Source organism: Papaver somniferum, chromosome 3 (assembly GCF_003573695.1).
Source record: "Papaver somniferum cultivar HN1 chromosome 3, ASM357369v1, whole genome shotgun sequence".
NCBI classification, from domain to species: domain Eukaryota; kingdom Viridiplantae; phylum Streptophyta; class Magnoliopsida; order Ranunculales; family Papaveraceae; genus Papaver; species Papaver somniferum.
The window spans coordinates 183,953,744-183,972,603 of record NC_039360.1 but is presented as its reverse complement, the minus strand read 5'-3'; the positions used below and the strand labels follow the sequence as shown (position 1 = coordinate 183,972,603).

The 18,860-nt window shown below is 37.0% G+C and overlaps 1 long non-coding RNA gene, 2 other non-coding genes and 1 pseudogene across 3 annotated transcripts; all 4 read right to left on the bottom strand.

Moving 5' to 3' along the window:
• Window positions 1-1,323: 1,323 nt before the first annotated feature.
• On the bottom strand, window positions 1,324-5,291 carry LOC113358239. The gene is made up of 4 exons (XR_003364324.1): window positions 4,827-5,291; window positions 4,628-4,699; window positions 2,695-4,279; window positions 1,324-1,627 (listed from the first exon to the last, which is right to left on the bottom strand). It is a non-coding gene; the product is annotated as an uncharacterized LOC113358239 (long non-coding RNA).
• On the bottom strand, window positions 1,930-2,012 carry LOC113362500. The gene has a single exon (XR_003365752.1). It is a non-coding gene; the product is annotated as a small nucleolar RNA R11/Z151 (small nucleolar RNA).
• On the bottom strand, window positions 2,092-2,233 carry LOC113362538. The gene has a single exon (XR_003365784.1). It is a non-coding gene; the product is annotated as a small nucleolar RNA snoR134 (small nucleolar RNA).
• A 13,049-nt stretch (window positions 5,292-18,340) lies between the features above and the next one.
• LOC113362455 lies at window positions 18,341-18,440 on the bottom strand (annotated as a pseudogene).
• Window positions 18,441-18,860: the final 420 nt, after the last annotated feature.

Genomic DNA, 18,860 nt, shown 5'->3' with positions numbered 1-18,860 from the left:
ACGTGTACAGGAAGAGACACGTGGAAAGCATGCAAAGCGAGACATCAAAACATGATAACAAGCAGTCATCACCTAGGGGAGCATCTCATCAGAAAATGTCACCGGTCAGCAGATCTGACGGTCAAGGACTGAGGATCACAGAGGTATGATGGCAAAGAGGAGCACCAGATAATACCCCTCGGGTTTTAGTACATCCTATCCCGAGGAAGATCCAAGATCAACGGTTGAGAGAGAGATTGACTGACACAGATGTGACCAGACTAAGAGACACTTGTCTGACACGAGCGGACGTCCAACTGCCCGCATTAAATACCAAGAGATAAACACGCGTCAATCAGCTCGTGGAACAAGCGAGGATAGCTCTTCCTATTCAAGCTTAGACCGCAGGATATAGCGAAGACCTCTGCGTGATGGGCACAAAGCACAAGAAGATAAGGTTGCAACGGCTTCTCAGAAGTAGGACCCACATTTCAACCCTATAAATACCCCTCTCCACTAAGAGAAAAGGGGTCGACCAATCCACAATCCTTATAAGAGAACATAAGAGAGAGAAATAGGAAGAGTAAGTAAATCCCTTGCTTCCGCAGACTAATGTATACTCAAAAATCATTCGACTATCTTTGTAAACATTGAATACATAGTGAAACACCAACCCCCGTGGATGTATGCCTTAGTGCCGAACCACGTAAATCTCCATCTTATTTATATTTCAGCACTTTTATATTCATCGTATATCCCTTATGATTCGTATTTATGTTCGTATTTGTAGTCTTACTCCTTATACGTTCAATTCCTGGTATTACTTGACTAGGCAGTGATGAGCCCGAAGGCTTTGAGTCTATGAATCGATAGTATCATTCATTCTATGCATGTGTCATTTAATTCAAGAGTTTTTTACATGTGCGAAAATTGTTTGTGAACACGTAGGGTGCCCTCGTGATTTATGTGTTCACACATGTTCATAAGAGATTAGATCAAATCACCAGAAACTTTCTTTGGGGCAATTCAAATGCGAAAAGGAAAATGCATCCAATGAATTGGCAGAAAGTCACAAGACCAGAGGAGGAAGGGGGACTCGGCATTAGAGTATGGGAAAAAACGGTTTAGTCCAAAGACGCGTCAAAAAGTACGGAGTAGTCCATCCCGAGTTAACTAGGTACAATTTAGTCCAAAAGATATTTAAAATACGGAAAATACATATATAACCTTCCTGATTTACAATTTAGTCCAAACATTTACAGTTTAGTCCGAAGTGACTCATGATGATGTCAACAGTATTAAATAGTATATAAATAATTAAAAAACGATTTATCTTATAAACCGTTTGTCCAAAATTTGCTAACTTTATATATTCGGAAAGCCCTTTCCGAGAGCTACAAAAAAAATACCCATATGACTATATAATTCTCATTTTTTTTAAATCATAGTTTACACTGGTGTGCAAACATGTACACATCTTGAAAATCGTTAACCTGTCCATTATTCTTCTCCACTTTCTTAAGCTCTCTCGAAAAATACCTAAACACATAGTAAGCATGTTATTCAAATCGGAAAATCCATAAAATCACCCATCTACAAAACCTGTCCATTGTTCTTCTCCACTTTCTTAAGCTCCCTCCAAAAGTACCTAAACAAATGGCAAGCATGCTATTAAAATCATCTCATGATATCAAAAAATAACTACTTAGGGTTTCATCAAGAATTAGTTTTTATATTTTTGAGAGAGCACAATGTTGTACATTTATATACACACCTAAAAAGAATCTAACATTCATACCCACAAAACAGACTGTATACCACAAAACATGCATATATTATTGAAATAGCACAATGGTGTACAACTATGTAAAAACTTATAAAAAAATCCAACACCTTGGGAGAGTATAATTTTGAAGCAAGCTCTGTAAGTAGATCAATAAGAAAATATTTACGCTTTAGTGTGTGTAACATTTAGACCATTGATAAAATCTCACTGATATCCACTAAGATGTAAAATTTATCACCATTGGCCTATTAATCACTTGTGAACATGACTTCTACATAACCTTAACTGATAAACAACTTTTAATACTACTCTCTGAAACAATAAGGAAATGTAGAAGTTATTTTGACACAAATAAGTTGTTGAAGAACTAAGCAAACCTGCAACACTAAACGACAAAAATTTAGCATGAGCATCGGGTTTTTTTTTAGTTATTTTATATTTCAGAGAAGCCCGGGGTGCAACATGCAGATAATACAAAACAAACAAAAAAATTGAACAAATAGATGTAGAGGGTGCGCACTGAACATAGCTGTTAATACTGACTCCCTAAATTTTACTACCTAATTAAGACTTGGAGATGATTATATCCGACATATGAAGAATTATACGTTTATTGTGAATAGATAAGTCTAAAACAAGTACTACTTTGTTAGATTCAGGTTCATAATCAATGCAGAAACAAAGTACACGACTTAGAACAAGTACGTACGATAAAACTAGTGCACTAAAAAGTACACTGCGCATAATTGGTGTACAAACAAGTGCACCTTGTACAACCGGTATAATAAAAACAATGCATATAAAGATTCTACCGATCTATAACCTTTCAAAAGATATCTTCACAGATTTCACAAGGAAAAGAATAATTTTTTTTTTGAAGCATTCGGAAAGGAATAAATGGTTAGAGAGGGCACAAGTGAAGAATTTACCTTGCCAACTTTACTATTCAGAGATGCAACTCGTTTTCTTGATAGGAAAAAACCGGAAACCTTACAATCACTTTTAAATCAAGTCCTCCTTTCCTTGTCGATGTTGATGTTCCTGTAGTAACATTATCATTAAGGTAACCTATAATACATCTTTGCTCACTAAGAAAATTAGTTCTCCAAACAAAAAGAATACAGTAAACAACCAGAATACAGTAAACAACCATTAAGATTATCCCACAAACGAATGCGACCAATTCTGTTTGATCATCAATGTCGAATTATGGAATCCATGAATTACCCTTGTCGCTTTGAGCAGAGTTATATGGCAGTAATGAAAGTGTTAGTATGCATTAACTAATAGGTGTACGATCATGTGCACATTAACGATCAACGAGTATACAACAATGTGCACGTTAACATGTGTACAACTATTTACACATTAAGAACCAACATGTGTACAACTATGTACACATTCCCCTAGATACATAGTATGGTGTTGGTAAGCTAATCATTAACTAAAGAGCCAGATAATAAATTAAAAAGCTGAATGTAGCCTAGGATTTTGCAAATATCGGGTATCAGCCCTCTCTAAGAAGCATCTTTTTTGGTAACGTCAAAATTAAGCATATTCAAAATATCACGGTTTCTCCTTTCTAACCTAGAAACTAGAAGGTATAGAAAAGTAAAAATGTCTCAGTCATAGGCAACCAAATTTGGAAGTACTAAAAGAGATTGCAGTCACCTTACTTAGTTAATCCTTACTTAATCAAGGTGTACAATTATGTACACATCAAGAATCAACAGTTGTACAACTATGTACACATTAACGTACAATGAATCTTAAACAATTGATACTCGGGTGAATCATCAATTTCTTATTGGAACACGGATGTCATTTAAATAAGCATCAAGTACCAAGGCACCGCATGAGGTTGCATTCATGTGGTGCGAGGTGGTTTCATTTGAAGAGGCAAATCAATATCCTAGGCGTACGCGTCCACCACTTCGCACTATAAAGCAATAGATGTAGCTAACTAATGTGGTTCCATTTTTTATGGTTAGGCCATTCATTTTTTTCTATTGCTATGATAAATTCAAATTTCTCACCAAATTCCAAAAGGGAGGTAATAGTTAAAAGAAAAAAAAACATTGGAAAGACCGGTTAGGACATTCTTGACTAGAGAGTAGTCAGTTCCACTTACAGGGACACATATATTTAGAAATCGTATAAGGATCACATTCACCTAGCACATAACATAAAACCTAACGTGTTCATGGCCATTTCTTATAACTAATGCTAGTCTGGGGTATTGCAGACGCGACATATTATTTTACTTATGTGAGTTCCTTATAAACTTTAACAGCAGGTGGTTAGTATAAGACTATCTGTGGTCTATATATATCTGTTCTGCCGGACACGCCATACGACGGATACTTATTACTTTACATTTGTGAGTAAAAAAATATATTTACACTTATCTGGACACGGTGAGCATCAATGGTGAAAGGCAATGGTGAGCAGCAATGGTGTCATAAACAACTTTATCAAGAAAGGGTGATTTTGAGAAAGCCCAATGCGGCATCACTGCACTAATTGAAACTAGAATTAGCAAATGAATTTAGCCTATGCAACAAATGAACACTTCTCAACCCAGTACACAAAATCAAAATATAATGGACACAGATAAACATCTCTAAAAGAGCTAAAAAATAAATAAATAAAAAGATTAAAAATTGTTAATGTGTATAACTATGTACACATAGACCATAAAAATGTGTATAATTGTTATGTAATGACCGTTAAGAAAGGTGAAAATCCTAAAGAGAAAAAATAAGCAAAGCTAAATTCATATCCAATGTAATACTAACTAAAACAAATTAACAATGAAATTTCAAAAGAAAAAGTCCACCGTAGGTCCCAAATAGATGTTACCTTTAAAAACAAAGTAATTTCTAACTGAGCTTCAACTTTGGTAGTCTTCCCCAAATAACCTAGATTTGCAGGCTACAAAAAGAAATACGACTAAGAAAATTGTGAAAAAAAAATTGAACGGTGAGCAAATAGGCTTTTCAGTATAGCAAAGTAAGGCATCATATATGAATCAGCTAACGAAATTGAAAATTACAATTACCTGTTGAGTGAATTGCTCAAGTTTTTTCAAGAAATCCACTGATAAGGCTTCCATCTCTTCAAAATTAAGATCATGCTACAACAGTTTAAGGTAATTCCATTACCAAACTGTTTTCATTTTCCTCCTACTATGCCGTCTAGGGTAAGATCTAGAATAAGAAAAACTAGCTAAGATTCAATCCAGCTGAATCGAGATTAACAACTAAACCTAAATACTCTTCTCAGTTTCAGAGATTTTGAATAACAAAATTTGATTACGATCTCATATACCAAATCCTGTCGAAAAGCTTCGAATAATCGGTTGAAACGAGATCAACAATTAAGCCCTGAATTATTTAGTTTTCATTGCAGAGCTTTGAGAACAACATAAAAAAATGAATCGACAACAATTTAGTACACGGTTTTGATAAAAAGGGTATTTCTGAGACTAAAATATATCGGTTTGGACTAAATCGTTGAGAAAAGGATTAACCCGTTCTAAATTTGACAAGTTTAGACCTCCGTGTATCATGCTTGAGAGGGTAGGACTAAAGAATCTAAAGCCCAGCTGAAATGGGAGTAAACGTCAATTTCTACTTAGAGTATCTGCACCAATGAACCAAGCATTGCTTCTGAAAAGAGATTGGTCCGATCACTAACAACCAACATCTTTATGGTCTCGTCTCTACAGCTCAAAATAACTTAAAGGAAATGACTTGCTGAATACTCATTAGGTACGTGTCAATAAACCAAGCCCAGCGGGAACGACTATAGCTGCACTTAAGCCTCTTCTCCTTCAGGGAATGACCCACATCATTGGGAATGGGATGTCGATCCCTATTTGAAATCATGATTGGATCCCGAACCATCCTCCTATACCCACCAACTCTAACTCCAGCTTCTCAACAGTGGCGGACCTGATTGAACCTCTCACCAATCAATGGGATAAGCAGAAAATAGAAACAATCTCCCCCTCCTCTTCCACCACAAACCACATCATTAGCATTCATCTTCCATCCAGTGCAAGCCCAGATGAGCTAATTTGGAAACACACGTCAACAGGAAAATTCACGGTTATGTCAGCTTACACAAGCATCATACAACTAGTGGAAGTGCAACAACCAATCACCATGGACTCTCTAAAGTTCAAAGATATTTGGAACCTGCCATGTCCCCCGAAGATCCAACTCTTTATCTGGAAAGCTATCCTTCAAGGATTGGCAACAAACAATTGTTATTCAACAGGAAGATTGCCACCACCCCGATTTGTCCCAGATGCAATGGTCAACCAGAATCAACCGAACACCTATTTTTTCAATGCCAGACATCTATGCAAATCTGGTATCAGGTGGCATCCCTCTATCCATCACTCCCAACTATTCTTCCTTAACTTCAACAACAATCAGTACAGGGGATCATTTAGAATGATGCACAAATGAAGGGTGGCAATCACTCTCTAAATTGTTTTACTTTATGGGGTATCTGGGTTATGAGAAATCAGGTGGTCTTCCGACAACCCTGCAACCAACACCCGGCTTATACAATCATTAGTATGTTGCGCGAATTTCAATATGCATCAACGCACACAACTTCAGTCATCATCGGACAAGCACCAGCGATAAACAATAACAGTCACAGATCCTTTGGCACCATCTACGTCAAATGGAACCCTCCTGAAGCTCCTTGGCTGAAGCTAAACACTGATGGCGCGGCTCGAGGGACACCGGGAAAACCTGGTATTGCAGGGGCAGGATATATTTTGAGAAATCATGCGAGAAAGCACTTAGTATTAGCAGCGATTCCTCTAGGAATCACAATGGCAATAGTGGCGGAATCTAAAGCATGTTCTTTTTGGACTCAGGGAAGTGGTTAATATGCGCACAACTCATCTACTTTTGGAAATGAACTCTGCAACTTTAGTGCATTGGCTTATTACACATACGGATGAGTCGAACTAACTGTACTATCTGTATCATTTACTGAAAGACATCCACAAGCTACTGCAACAAATTCCTCATGTACGCATCTCACTTACATATCGAGAAGGAAACAAGACAGTTGAGTTGACGCATTGGCAAACAGAGGAGCGGACAAGGTGGGAAATCCAAATATTGATACAACACCAGCTTTTTTAGACCAGTTTCTTGTATTAGATAATGCCCAAGTTATAACAGGGCGTGTAATTCGTATGCAGTAATAATATACAGTAATTAGCTTCCTTTCAACAAAAAAAATAAAAAAATTTGATGTATTTCGAGGTTTTTTTATCGGTAAATGAGTCATTTCCGCCTTGGGCAATGCCATAGCTATCAGCTTGCAGGGAAGTACGAGAGAATACATTAGAGGTGTAATGAGAGAGCGTGTGAGGTGTGTATACGGTGTAATTTTCTTTTGCTTTGTCTGTATCTTCTTCCCTCGATTATTAGATCAATAATATCTCTCTCAAATTCTCACACATCCAGTCCAGATTAGTAATGAGTCTCAATTCAAAATAATTGTTTGATTTCAAATATATCCTCGGAAGGAAAGAAATAGAAGCAAAACGGTGTATATACCCAAGAAAAACAAAGAAAGAAAAAGCTCATTAGTTGTTTCTTTTTACACATAAGACGATGAAATGTCTCGAGCATCCGAAGGCGTGAAAGCCAAGATCATAAGCAAGATAATTATACCTATAGGAAGCAATAGCAACAAGAACGGTGGAGGTGGTAACGGGGGTAATATCACCGGTAGTATTAGCAGTGAGGCTGTCAACATTACCAATACTAATAAAGACTCCACACTAAAATAACTTGCTCGAATCGGTATCCTACTACTATTGGGGACGTTCTTGTTAGTTCTAATAATGTTATTAACTCTATTCCCTTGCGATGTTGCGGACGATCCTGATAGAGTTCGACGATGGTTCAGATGAATTTGTTGTTGTTGCCCATCCATCATCACTACACTACTAGCCTTAGTTTTATTATTCGTTCTTGTTTTTCCATCCATGATTCCGACCCCTCCAACCCAGTGATCTCTTATAGTAAACAATCCTGTTGATAAATCAACGTCCGGACGATCTTCAAAACTCATTACCTCCTAAACTGCCAAATTCTCTAGCTCCAACTCTCTCAACACAGATCTCCCAAACCTAATACTTACTTCTTCAGGGAGACAAGATTAACATTTTCCAATTACCCAAAACCTTCCTTAATTTGATTAGCCCTTGAAATTCAATCCAATTTCAACCTGTAATACCGCCACATTAACATGTTTTAATAAGACCAAATCAATTGTATCATGAATATTACTAACAAAATCATCAATTGGATAAACGAGTAAATGTATGCAATAGATCTAGTCATGATCAAAACCAATCAATTTTGGTCCCTAGGTTCCTTCCTTTTTGTTTATGTTTCTACCTAGTCTAAGATGCATGCATAAAATCAAATCAGGGCTACTACCTAAATCATACAAAGAGACACCAAAAGAAAAAATACAACCACTGATGAAGTATGATCATCAAAGCTCGGAGAAAATCAAAAGGAAAGAATTTTTTTTTTTTTAAGGTACAAACCTGTGATGATGTAAATGCTGTTCTTGGCAATGATAATCCGAAGGAGAAGATGCAGATGCGAATTTCCAAATGAGACAACAAACTACAAAGGTCCCTTGAACCACCTTTTGCATTTCACCTTGCTACTACCTCTTTATCTGTCTATCTTTCTTTCTCAAAATTACTAAATATAATTCTTTCTTTCTTTCTTTCTTCTGTTTTTTTTTTTAATGCTCTTAAGAAGAAAAAAATGAAACAATAAGAATAATCAATACAATATTGATTTTTTTTGGGGAAGAGATATATAGTATAGATGATTATTAGGAATGGAGGAGGGTATGGGGAAGAAGAAGAAGGAGAAGTGCAGAAGAGAGATTATTGTGAATAAAAGAAAAGCTCAGAGATTGTGCATGATGTTGGTTGAGGTTAATGGTGGGGTATAAATGTTCCCTTTGTTTGGGTAAATATTGAAAGTATGGAATGAAGAATAGGGAGAAGAATGGGGTTTGAATGAAGTTTTAGTTAGTAGTATAGGGAAGGATAGATAGAGAGAGAGAGAGAGGAAGATGGGGATGTTGGGTAGGAAGGAGGATGGATTCAGTGAATTCAAGAACCCAAGTGGGGTAGGGATTTCTTCTGGGCAAGTGGTGTTTTTTTTAAGGATGAGAGAGAAAGTTGTGTGATTTAAATTTTTAAGGTACTTCGCCCCTAGACATTTTCTTTGTTTCTAATTACCTGTCATTTCTTTTCTTTCTTTTTTTTTTTCATCTTTCAATATTACTATTTGTACGCAACTTTCTTTGGCAAATCGCCGACTACTTTCTCTGGAGAGGAGAGTGAGTGAGCGAGTAAGAGAGAGATCCATGAAGAATCGAATACTTAGATATGAAGAAATAAATAATGCACACCGATAGATCTTAGGTCAAGTCATGGGGAGGCAGTTCGCCCTTAAATGTATTGGTTTTGCCTCTCTGTTTACTGGTGCTATTAAGCTAACTGATTAATCCGTATCATGGTTCGGCTTAGTTTTCAATGCTGCTAAAGGGGTAACATTTTGCTTGGGAGTGTACCAAATTGCATATAAGATTAAACATATTTTGGTAAGGAATTGGTACACTCCAAGCAAAATGATACCCCCTATTAGCAGCCATGTTAGTTTTGATGTTGTCGGTCTAACCTAAAACTAAGCCTACTGATTTATCATGAATGATCAACAGTTATATTTTTATAACTTTATACTCAAATTTTTTCTGTGGGGAATCGAAAGTCTTTTAACCGTCATTGGGATCCAAATTACCACACTACATATCAGATGATTTTTGCCTGATTAACCTCAAGCAAAGAGTTCAGAAATCTAACATTTATTCCAATGTATTTGATAAAAACGTACTTGTAAACTTACTGTACTGTATTTGTTAGTTATATTATAACTTTTCCACCAAAAAGAAAAAAGAGTTTCGGCTTTGTTACCAGTATTATATTTAGGTCTTAAAAATCCAATATTAGAAGTTGGGTCCTAAGATCATAGTTCTCATTTAAACCGTGAGATATGTATAAATCTAAATCGTTAAGCCAGTAAAAATAAATTTACGTGCGACTCACGAGTTAACGGTAGTTGACGCCGTTAATAACTAATATAAATTAACTAAAGTCTAATTATTTTGATAACGGTCAACTACGATCCTATGACCCAAACTCTAGTACTGGATTTTCTAGGCCCTAAATGCAACACTGGTCACAAAATTCAGACTCAAAGTCAAAATAACCCAAAAGATTGTTGTTGAAAAATTTGGCTCGAACTTCTCTAACTAGGTGCCTAGCAAAGTTATTTCTACTTTTGGCATTTCTTGCTGGAGGAATACGGCTGAAACTAACCACCTTATCTCTTCCAATTCCACCATTAGTTTACGCTCAGGAACAACAATCTCTTTTTGGAATGATAGATGTGGCAATAACTCTTTGGTCGAAGATTATCCAAGTCTCTTCAAGTTGGCAAAATAAAAATTATTACAATGCTAGCAGAAGATATTACTTATGATGAGAATTGGAAGATAGAGTTTCAAGAGGTTGTTATGTTTCAAAGAATGCAAGGTTGTGTTTGGTACGATTTGTATAAAACTGTTTTTGTTTTCAAATAAATAGAAAACATAAAACATGACAAAACGTGTTTGGTAGTCCTCGTTTTAGAAAACGTTTTTAGTTTGTTTTTATTTGTGATTTTGAAATAGAAAAACGAAAACGTTGAATAATCGTTTTCCGTGTTTTCTTTTATCTTCTTTTCAAACGAACTAAGAGCTAGGTATGCTTTTTTATTTTTTTTTATCCTTTTCCTTCTTGTTTATCGGGTATGATCTTTTGCAATATCTTTTTTTATGGATTATGTCTTTTTAAACTTGTTGATGGGGAAAAATGATTTGTTGATTATTTAGGAAGTGGAGAGACGACCGCGCGGACGGAGACTGCTCAACCGAGCAAACTGCCTAACCTCAAACAAAGGCACTGCACGAGAGTGCTTTGAGTTCGAGACATTAATCTGTAGGACTCCGGCCTAAACCAAGAAATGGTCGTTCCAAAGTCAATTCGGTCACCAAGAGGGAAGAGGGTTGATCTGTAAGAGGGAAGCTGAGAAGTGTTGAGATCAATGGTGATCAAGGATTGTGAATGTGTTGTGGGTTTCTGCAAATGAAGAATAAGTTTGAATTCTGCTCAATTGAGAGAGATTGTTGCTCACACGATGATTATTGGTTAGACGATGGATGTTGTCAATTCGACCAATGTTGTTCTCAATCGTGAATTCAAAAACTTATTTATATTGCTAGAATGTGGACACATTGATCTCTGGTAAGTGTGACGGTTGCTCGAGTGAAAGAGTGGGAAAGTGGGAACTCGTGTTTGAACAAGTTCCAGGTTGTGCAGAGACTTGGTTGATTGTCCACCCACTACTTTGCTAACTCCTTCAACTGCTTGCACGACTTACTCACATTTCTCATCGTGGATGAACACACGTGTCGTAGGCCGCCATACGTAAACCCTAATTAATATCCCTCATGTGACGTGATTGATGTCTCGCGAATGTGGAGTCTGCAAGGCAGACATGTATTTGATTAGTCGGTCGTTGACTTGATGAGTCTAAGTATTGTTTAGTTGAGCATGATTGTTGAATGCTCTAGGATTCATGGATTGAACATGTCTGCTGGGACGTGTAGTTCTCGAATGATGTTGATAATTCAATCAACATAATGAATATTGATAATCAGAGCAAATATTGCTCATCCGATGAATTACTGAATATTTATAGTTGAATCAATATTCGAGCATTTGAGCAAATATTGCTCATTTGATGAATTATTGAATATTGATAATTGAATCAATATTCGAGCATCTGAGCAAATATTGCCCATTTAATGAATTATTGGTAGCGTGACCAAATAAAATATTAGTTAAAATATTGGTAGATGGACCTGAAAAAGCGGGGGTCTAACAACACCGCCAAATATTTCGATTAGCAATCTGTATGGACTAACTCCGAAATACTTTGCTAGAGAATCAACTAGACAGTCAGACTCAATCTAGATAAAAGTATCTCAAGGAGTTAATATCTCTCTCTTGATTTGATTTTTACTCAAGCTAAAAACAATAGAGAGTCTTTATCAAATACAAGGAATAACTTGGACGGTAGCAAAGACCAATGTCCAAGGATCAACCAATATCAATCAACAACCAAAGGTTGGATTTCCAATTGATGATCACAAACGCACAACCTGTATTATTTCAATTATATAAAATATAATGCGGAAAAGAAATAACACAGACACCGGAAATTTTGTTAACGAGGAAACCGCAAATGCAGAAAAACCTCGGGACCTAGTCCAGATTGAATACACACTGTATTAAGCCGCTACAGACACTAGCCTACTGCAAACTAACTTCGGACTGGACTATAGTTGAACCGCTATCAATCTCCCACTGATACAAGGTACAGTTGTACTCCTATGCCTCTGATCCCAACAGGATACTGCGCACTTGATTCCCTTAGCTGATATCACCCACAACCAAGAGTTGTTGTAACCCAAAATCACAGACTTGATAATAAACAGATCTGTCTCACATAGAAAACTCTATAAAAGGATAAATCAGTCTCCCACAGATAAACCCTAGGTTTTGTTCCGTCTTTAGATATAAAATCAAGTTAACATGAACCAATTGATAATCCGGTCTTATATTCCCGAAGAACAGCCTAGATTAATCAATCACCTCTCTACAATCCTTCCTGACTACACAAGAGGATTGTCGAGGAATCACAAACAGTGAGACGAAGATGTTTGTGACTTCTTTATCTTGCCTATCGGAGAACTCTCACGATCTCAAGCTAATAAATCTATTGTACTTGTACGATATAAGATGCAAGATCAGATCACACAACTACGATAAAGTAGTATCGGTCTGGCTTCACAATCCCAATGAAGTTTTCAAGTCGTTAACCTGATTTTGGAGAAGAAAATCAAAGGTTAATGGAGATCGACTCTAGCGGGCGCACTAGTAGCAAATAGACGTGTGGGGATTAGTTTTGCACAATGCTAGATGTCTCCTTTATATAGCCTTCAAATCAGAGTTTTTCCTTAGTTACAAAGCAATCCATATTCACCGTTAGATGAAAATCTGATTTAGATTCAAGCTAATATTTCTCAACCGTTAGATCGAAAACTTAGCTTGTCACACACACTTGGGTAGACGTTTACTGGGTTCGTGAAAACCATGCCCAAACGTGTACGTGTATGTTGGTTCGACATATTAACCCAAAAGGTTAACCATATGAGCATTTCATATTAACCTTGTTCTTCTTCACCATAACTAGTTCAATTGACTCAAATAAACTAGTTACAGAGTTGTGTAATTGCTATGAGATCTTATGTAACTACACAAGACACAATTGAACCAAAGATGATTCGATTCGATTGAATCGGCTCATAAACATTATAGCCACGGTTTGCATAAAGCATTCCTTAGTAATGTTTTATGTTCAAAGCACATCTTTAGATCATAACCTCTTAAGTTCACAAACAAGTTCGCGGACTTAAGTTAATCGGTTGAGATTTCCAAACTCAGCAGAAATTCTCGGAAAGAGACTTCCGCCAGTTCGCGGACTTAGCACACAAACGAGTTTTGGAAAATCCAGCAGAAATTCTCGGTCGAGAACTTCCGACAGTTCGCGGACTGAGTCTGCGAACTAGGTTCACGGACTTGGAAAGCCAATTTCACAATCCTTCCGATTTCTCTTGATCAACAAAGTTCGAAAACTTCGTTTCAAGGAATACATGGTTATGTAATCTAAACTCTCATTTCAATCATTGAGACATTCTCAGAGGACGCTATGTAGCCGTTATTCACAGACCGATTCACGTTAGAGCAATTCTCAAAGTGATTGAAACTTTTCATGACTTTCGTCACTAGGTGAAGATAAACTTGATCAAAGCGAAACGATTTACCAACACATGATTTCGAGATAAAATATAAGCAATGAATGCTCAACTCGAAATGTCAAATGTGTATAATCTAGTCTATATAGCATACGACTTTTGTCTCATAAGAAGTAGGAGATAGAAGAGATATACTTTTGAGTGATAGATAAGTTCCTTGTATAGATAGTAGGAGATAGACTTTTTTCTCCACATACCTTTTTGTTGATGAAGTTCCACGGTTCCTTCTATAGATCTTCGTCGTTGTATGTTGAATCGCCATGAAGTCCTTGAGCTCAACTACACTTTTCTATCCTAGTCCGAGACTTTAGATATGTAGGTTAGAAACCAAGACTTATAGTTTTGATCACTAACATTGACAAACATGCTTGAGATAACAACGCATGCGATGTTGACCGAGCTATGCTCTAACAGGATCGAATATTATATAATTAATCCAGATGTTGATTGCTGGATCAACATAAAATTATTAATGTCTGAACCTGCTCAGAATTATGATTTGCAGAGCATTCGTTCGAAACCCTAATTTTGATCAATTGCTGATCAATTGATGATTTACTGAAAATAAGTCACTGAGTGAAGGAGGGACCGGCTACATGGGATGATGATTGACCATGTAGCGCCCAAGTGCTCAAGTGAGCATGCACCAAAGTCCTTTGTTGACCCGTTGGTGAAAGTATGATCAAATAATCATTTATTAAAATAGTGCACGTGCGAGCGTTAGGTAATAAAACCTAACGCTCATGCGGATGCTGGGACATCTGTAAGTTTTAGCAGAGATTTTCCTTGAATGAACGTTTTATCCAAATCTCTATTGAACTTAAGTGTTTATTATTGCAGGTTGATATTCATGTTGTTGAAGCGGGGAAGAAAAGAAACGGGAAGTCTGTAGTTGTACCTGATGATGACGATCGTGTTGGCGACAATTCAATCAACTATGTAAACGCTGATCTTGGATTTTCAGTTTGTGAGTATTACCACGGCCAGCCTTCCAATTGACATTCCTGTAGAAAATTATTGACATTCGTTTATCTAGCTGTGTAGCGGATATCTCTTTATCTAGCAGTGTTGCGGATGTGTCTCCCTTTTCTTCAGTCAGCTTTAGAGCTGACACATTTAATTTCTCTGGCATTCTAGTTACTTGGAGATAGGTTGAGAATATGTATGTCCTCATAGCTCTTTGGATACTTGTGACCAATTAGAAGTAATAGTTTTGTGGGTACACCTCTGGTAAACCCTCCCGAGATTAACTCGGTTTTATTTATTATTAGTTTTGCTCGAGGACTAGCAAATAATAAGTTTGGGGGTATTTGATAGACGCATTTATGTGTCTAATTTGTCCTCAATGCTTCGTATTGTTGGTACTCGTTTTCGTCCTATGGTGTTTTGTGTATTTTTAGGTATTTTTGGAAAATAAATATTGTTGGAAAAATCGGCTCGAAAAATCACTCGAAACACCCCCGGAGGACACTTTCTATACGGAGCCCATATTTGGTTAAGGGGCACCTCAATTACTAAGGGGCACCCCAAAAAGGCAGCTGTTATTCGCACCCTACAGCTGGTTAGGGGGACACCATCTTCTTCGTTTGAAAATTAAATTTGGCGGGAAAAAGAAGCACTGAAACTGGATGAAGTTTCGATCGAAATTTGAAGCAGTTCTGGGTAGACTAAAGGGCTGAAACTTAATGGGTAGTTTTGATATGTCCTAACAAAGCTGGTATGGGTGTTTGTTTCGACCCAGTTTGGCTGGAATTGCCGTGGTGAAGAAAACAGGGAGTACGTGGCCGGAAAACTCCATCACGGGATTACAACAAATTGAAACGTGTACTGCTCGTGTTTGGATGGAATTTGGACTCTGCAGAGGCGTGTAGAAGGAAAATAAGGAAGGTTGGACAACTGCAGATGCTCGGATGAAGAAGAAAATATCCGGAGAATATTTTTTATTTACTGCCGAATAATAGAGAATTTGTGGTATTTAACTCGAGATTCGAGGGGGCTTTTGAGTATAAATAGGCTGCTGGGATATCATAGAATGGGACGGAGAGATTGGGAGAAGTTTAGAGCACCACAGAGTCAAAAAAATCGAATTTGCAGAGAGACCACCTGCTGCTGCTGCTGCCATTGAAGAACACTGAAGAACAGACTCGCCACAACCGTCGTCTTTAAATAGTGTCAGCGACTCATACTGTGGGTTGCAAATCAGAGACAGACTTAAAAAGCACAACCGTACAGTAACGGCTCTTTGTAACGGCTTTTGCAACAATTTTAAGCATTGCAAACCCGAATTTTATTATAATTCTCCCTTATTCATCATTTGTAACCCTTTGAGCATAAATGAAATCAACTTTTGAGCGTGTTTCCAACATGATGAGCGGCTAATTCTCTCGTAACCAAGGAAATGGATGAAGCTATTCACACACGAGCAATGGGTAACTATTTCATTTTCTCTAGTATTTAATTATAATTCACTCAATCACTGCTTTTGCAGAGTTCTTAAAAGTTTACATAATTTTCTTCATTAGTTGTGATTCAATTAGATAGGTTATGCTTTGGTTGGATAATCTATGCTTAAGGGATACAATTAATTTTTGAGAATATGTTTGATTATTTGTGGATTAAGAAATAAAGGATTAAAAGAATAATTAGAGTTATGAAATATTTGACATCATTCATGTGTAATAGTGGATTCTAGTGTCTTGGTTATTTTCCAATCACTTGAAATCAATTTTGAGTTAAGTTTTCTATATTTTTAAGTTCTATTAAATCTAGAATTCATTGCCTTCACAAGCCTCAACGAACTCTTTACTACAACATATTTGAGATAACATCAAATTTTTGGCGCCGCCGACGCAGGCTTGTCTTTAGGATAGAGTTTTTAGATTTTTTTATTTTTTTATTTTTTTTTGTTCTTCTTTACGTTTTTGGGTTTTTGTCTTTTCCTTTCAGATTTTGGGAATTTGGAGCGAAAGAAATTTTTGCCAAAGCTATTGGCGAATATTTAAAGACTTGAAGTAAAAGGAAAAGCGAAAGGAGATAAAGAAGAAGAATTTTTTTTTATAGAAAAAGAGAGAAAAAAAGGAGAGTGTTATTTTATTAGATTGTATTAGGAATTCTTTTTATTTTGTATTTTTCTTTTTCTTTTTGCACTTTATTTGGACCTTTCTTTTGGACTTTGGACATTAACTTTTTTTAAACCCTACGGAAGCGTAGATTAAATATTAAACTGTTTGCAGATAAGGACGGTGATTACGATATCACCTCGGCCCCTCGGGTTCGTACACAACATAGGAGTTGTGGCCCGAGTCGACGACAACGGTTCATCCCCCGTATGGAACGGGAGGTAAGTTTGTCGAAACACTCGCGAATCCCCTATCAGCGAGTTACTGTATTTCTTCGTTTGCATATATGCTGAGGAACTGAAAACGGTTGTTTTAAATTCCTAGTAAAGGGCAATAACTGGCCATACAAGATAAGGGTTCGGATTTCATCACCTTTCTCTTCTTGCCCGCCTTAGGAAAACGAAACCAAACGCGAACCTAAGCTTTAAAATTTGGAACAGAACGAGACCTATAGGGTAAAGAGCTTAGTAGGAAAGTCGTTCGAAAAATATTGGTTACTCTTTTAGCATACTTCGAAGTTCATGATGGTCTCTGTGAGTTGAATGCGTGAATGCGCCGCCTTGTGATAGCGGTGAGGCCTTGGGTATCAAATCTCCACTGAGCTTCCCTCGCCTCAATTCAACTTACTTTGACTCGGATTGACTCCAGAGGGGTTTGCTTAAATTGTAACGAATTCCCTTTCGAAGGATTAGAAGCTGGTCTAAAAACAATCTAAGTGGAGCCATCATGCTTTTTGTTTGCTAGAATTCAGTAGGTTTGTTGTGGTGGAGTCAGCCTTGTTTGTGTTTGCATAGAACTTCCCTTCCCTTTTAGGGCTTTTCTTTTTTAGTTTTATTTTTCTAGTGTATGCCCGAGGTAGAACGGGCTTGGAAAAGAAACACTCTAGGTCGTCTGATTAGTGATAAACCTAGTGGTTCTTCTTGTGAAGGCGGGGAGCTCGAAGACTCTTCTTTAGAGAGCCCCGTTTTTGGAAACTTCAGTTTTGAGAATCTGCTTCTTTGTGAAGAAAGTACTCCTTGTCCTTCGGTAGTGCCAGAAATGGCAACTTTAAAAGCTTTATTGAACCCAACTAGGACCTCTCGTCCGTCTTGTATAAAGTTATCTGAAACCGAGGCAAATTATGAACTCAAACCTTGAACTTTACAGATGCTCCCAATCTTTTTAGGAAAAGAGAATGAGAACCCCTATTTTCATGTTAGGGAATTTGAGGAAGTATGTAGTACTCTGAAAATTAAAAACCTTAGTGATGATGCACTGAAACTTAGGTTATTCCCCTTTTCCTTAAAAGATAAAGCCAAATCTTGGCTGTATAGTTTGGATTCTGAGTCAATTGAAACCTATGAACAACTTACATCTGCCTTTATACATAAGTTTTTCCCAAGTCACAAAACATCGTCTATTAGGACACAAATTTTTACTTTTGCTCAACAAGAGGGAGAATCTTTATATAGGTATTTAGAAAGGTTCAATGACTTAATTTCTCAATGTCCTCATCATGGTTTAGAGAAGGTTAGGTTAGTTCAGATCCTCTACGAGGGCTTAGATTATTCAACAACAACCATGGTTGAGTCCTTATGCACAGGTGGGTTTGAGAATAAAACTGTTGATGAGGCGATGACATTTTTGAATGAAATCGCCAATACGACCCAACAATGGGAAAATAATAAGGAACCCCAGAAAACAATACTTCTAAGTAGAGGAAATGTCAATAGGGTAGAAGGATCTTATGAGTCAGATGCTAAAATAGCAGCCATAGCCTAAAGGTTAGAAGCCTTAGAATTAGGTCATTCTAGTGGTACTAGTGGTAGAATAGAGCCTTTTTGGGAAGGTCATACTGTGGAAGAGCAAGCCAACGCTCTTTATAACAACACTAGATTCGATAACCGTCAGAAGTTTGACCCTTATTCAGAAACCTATAACCC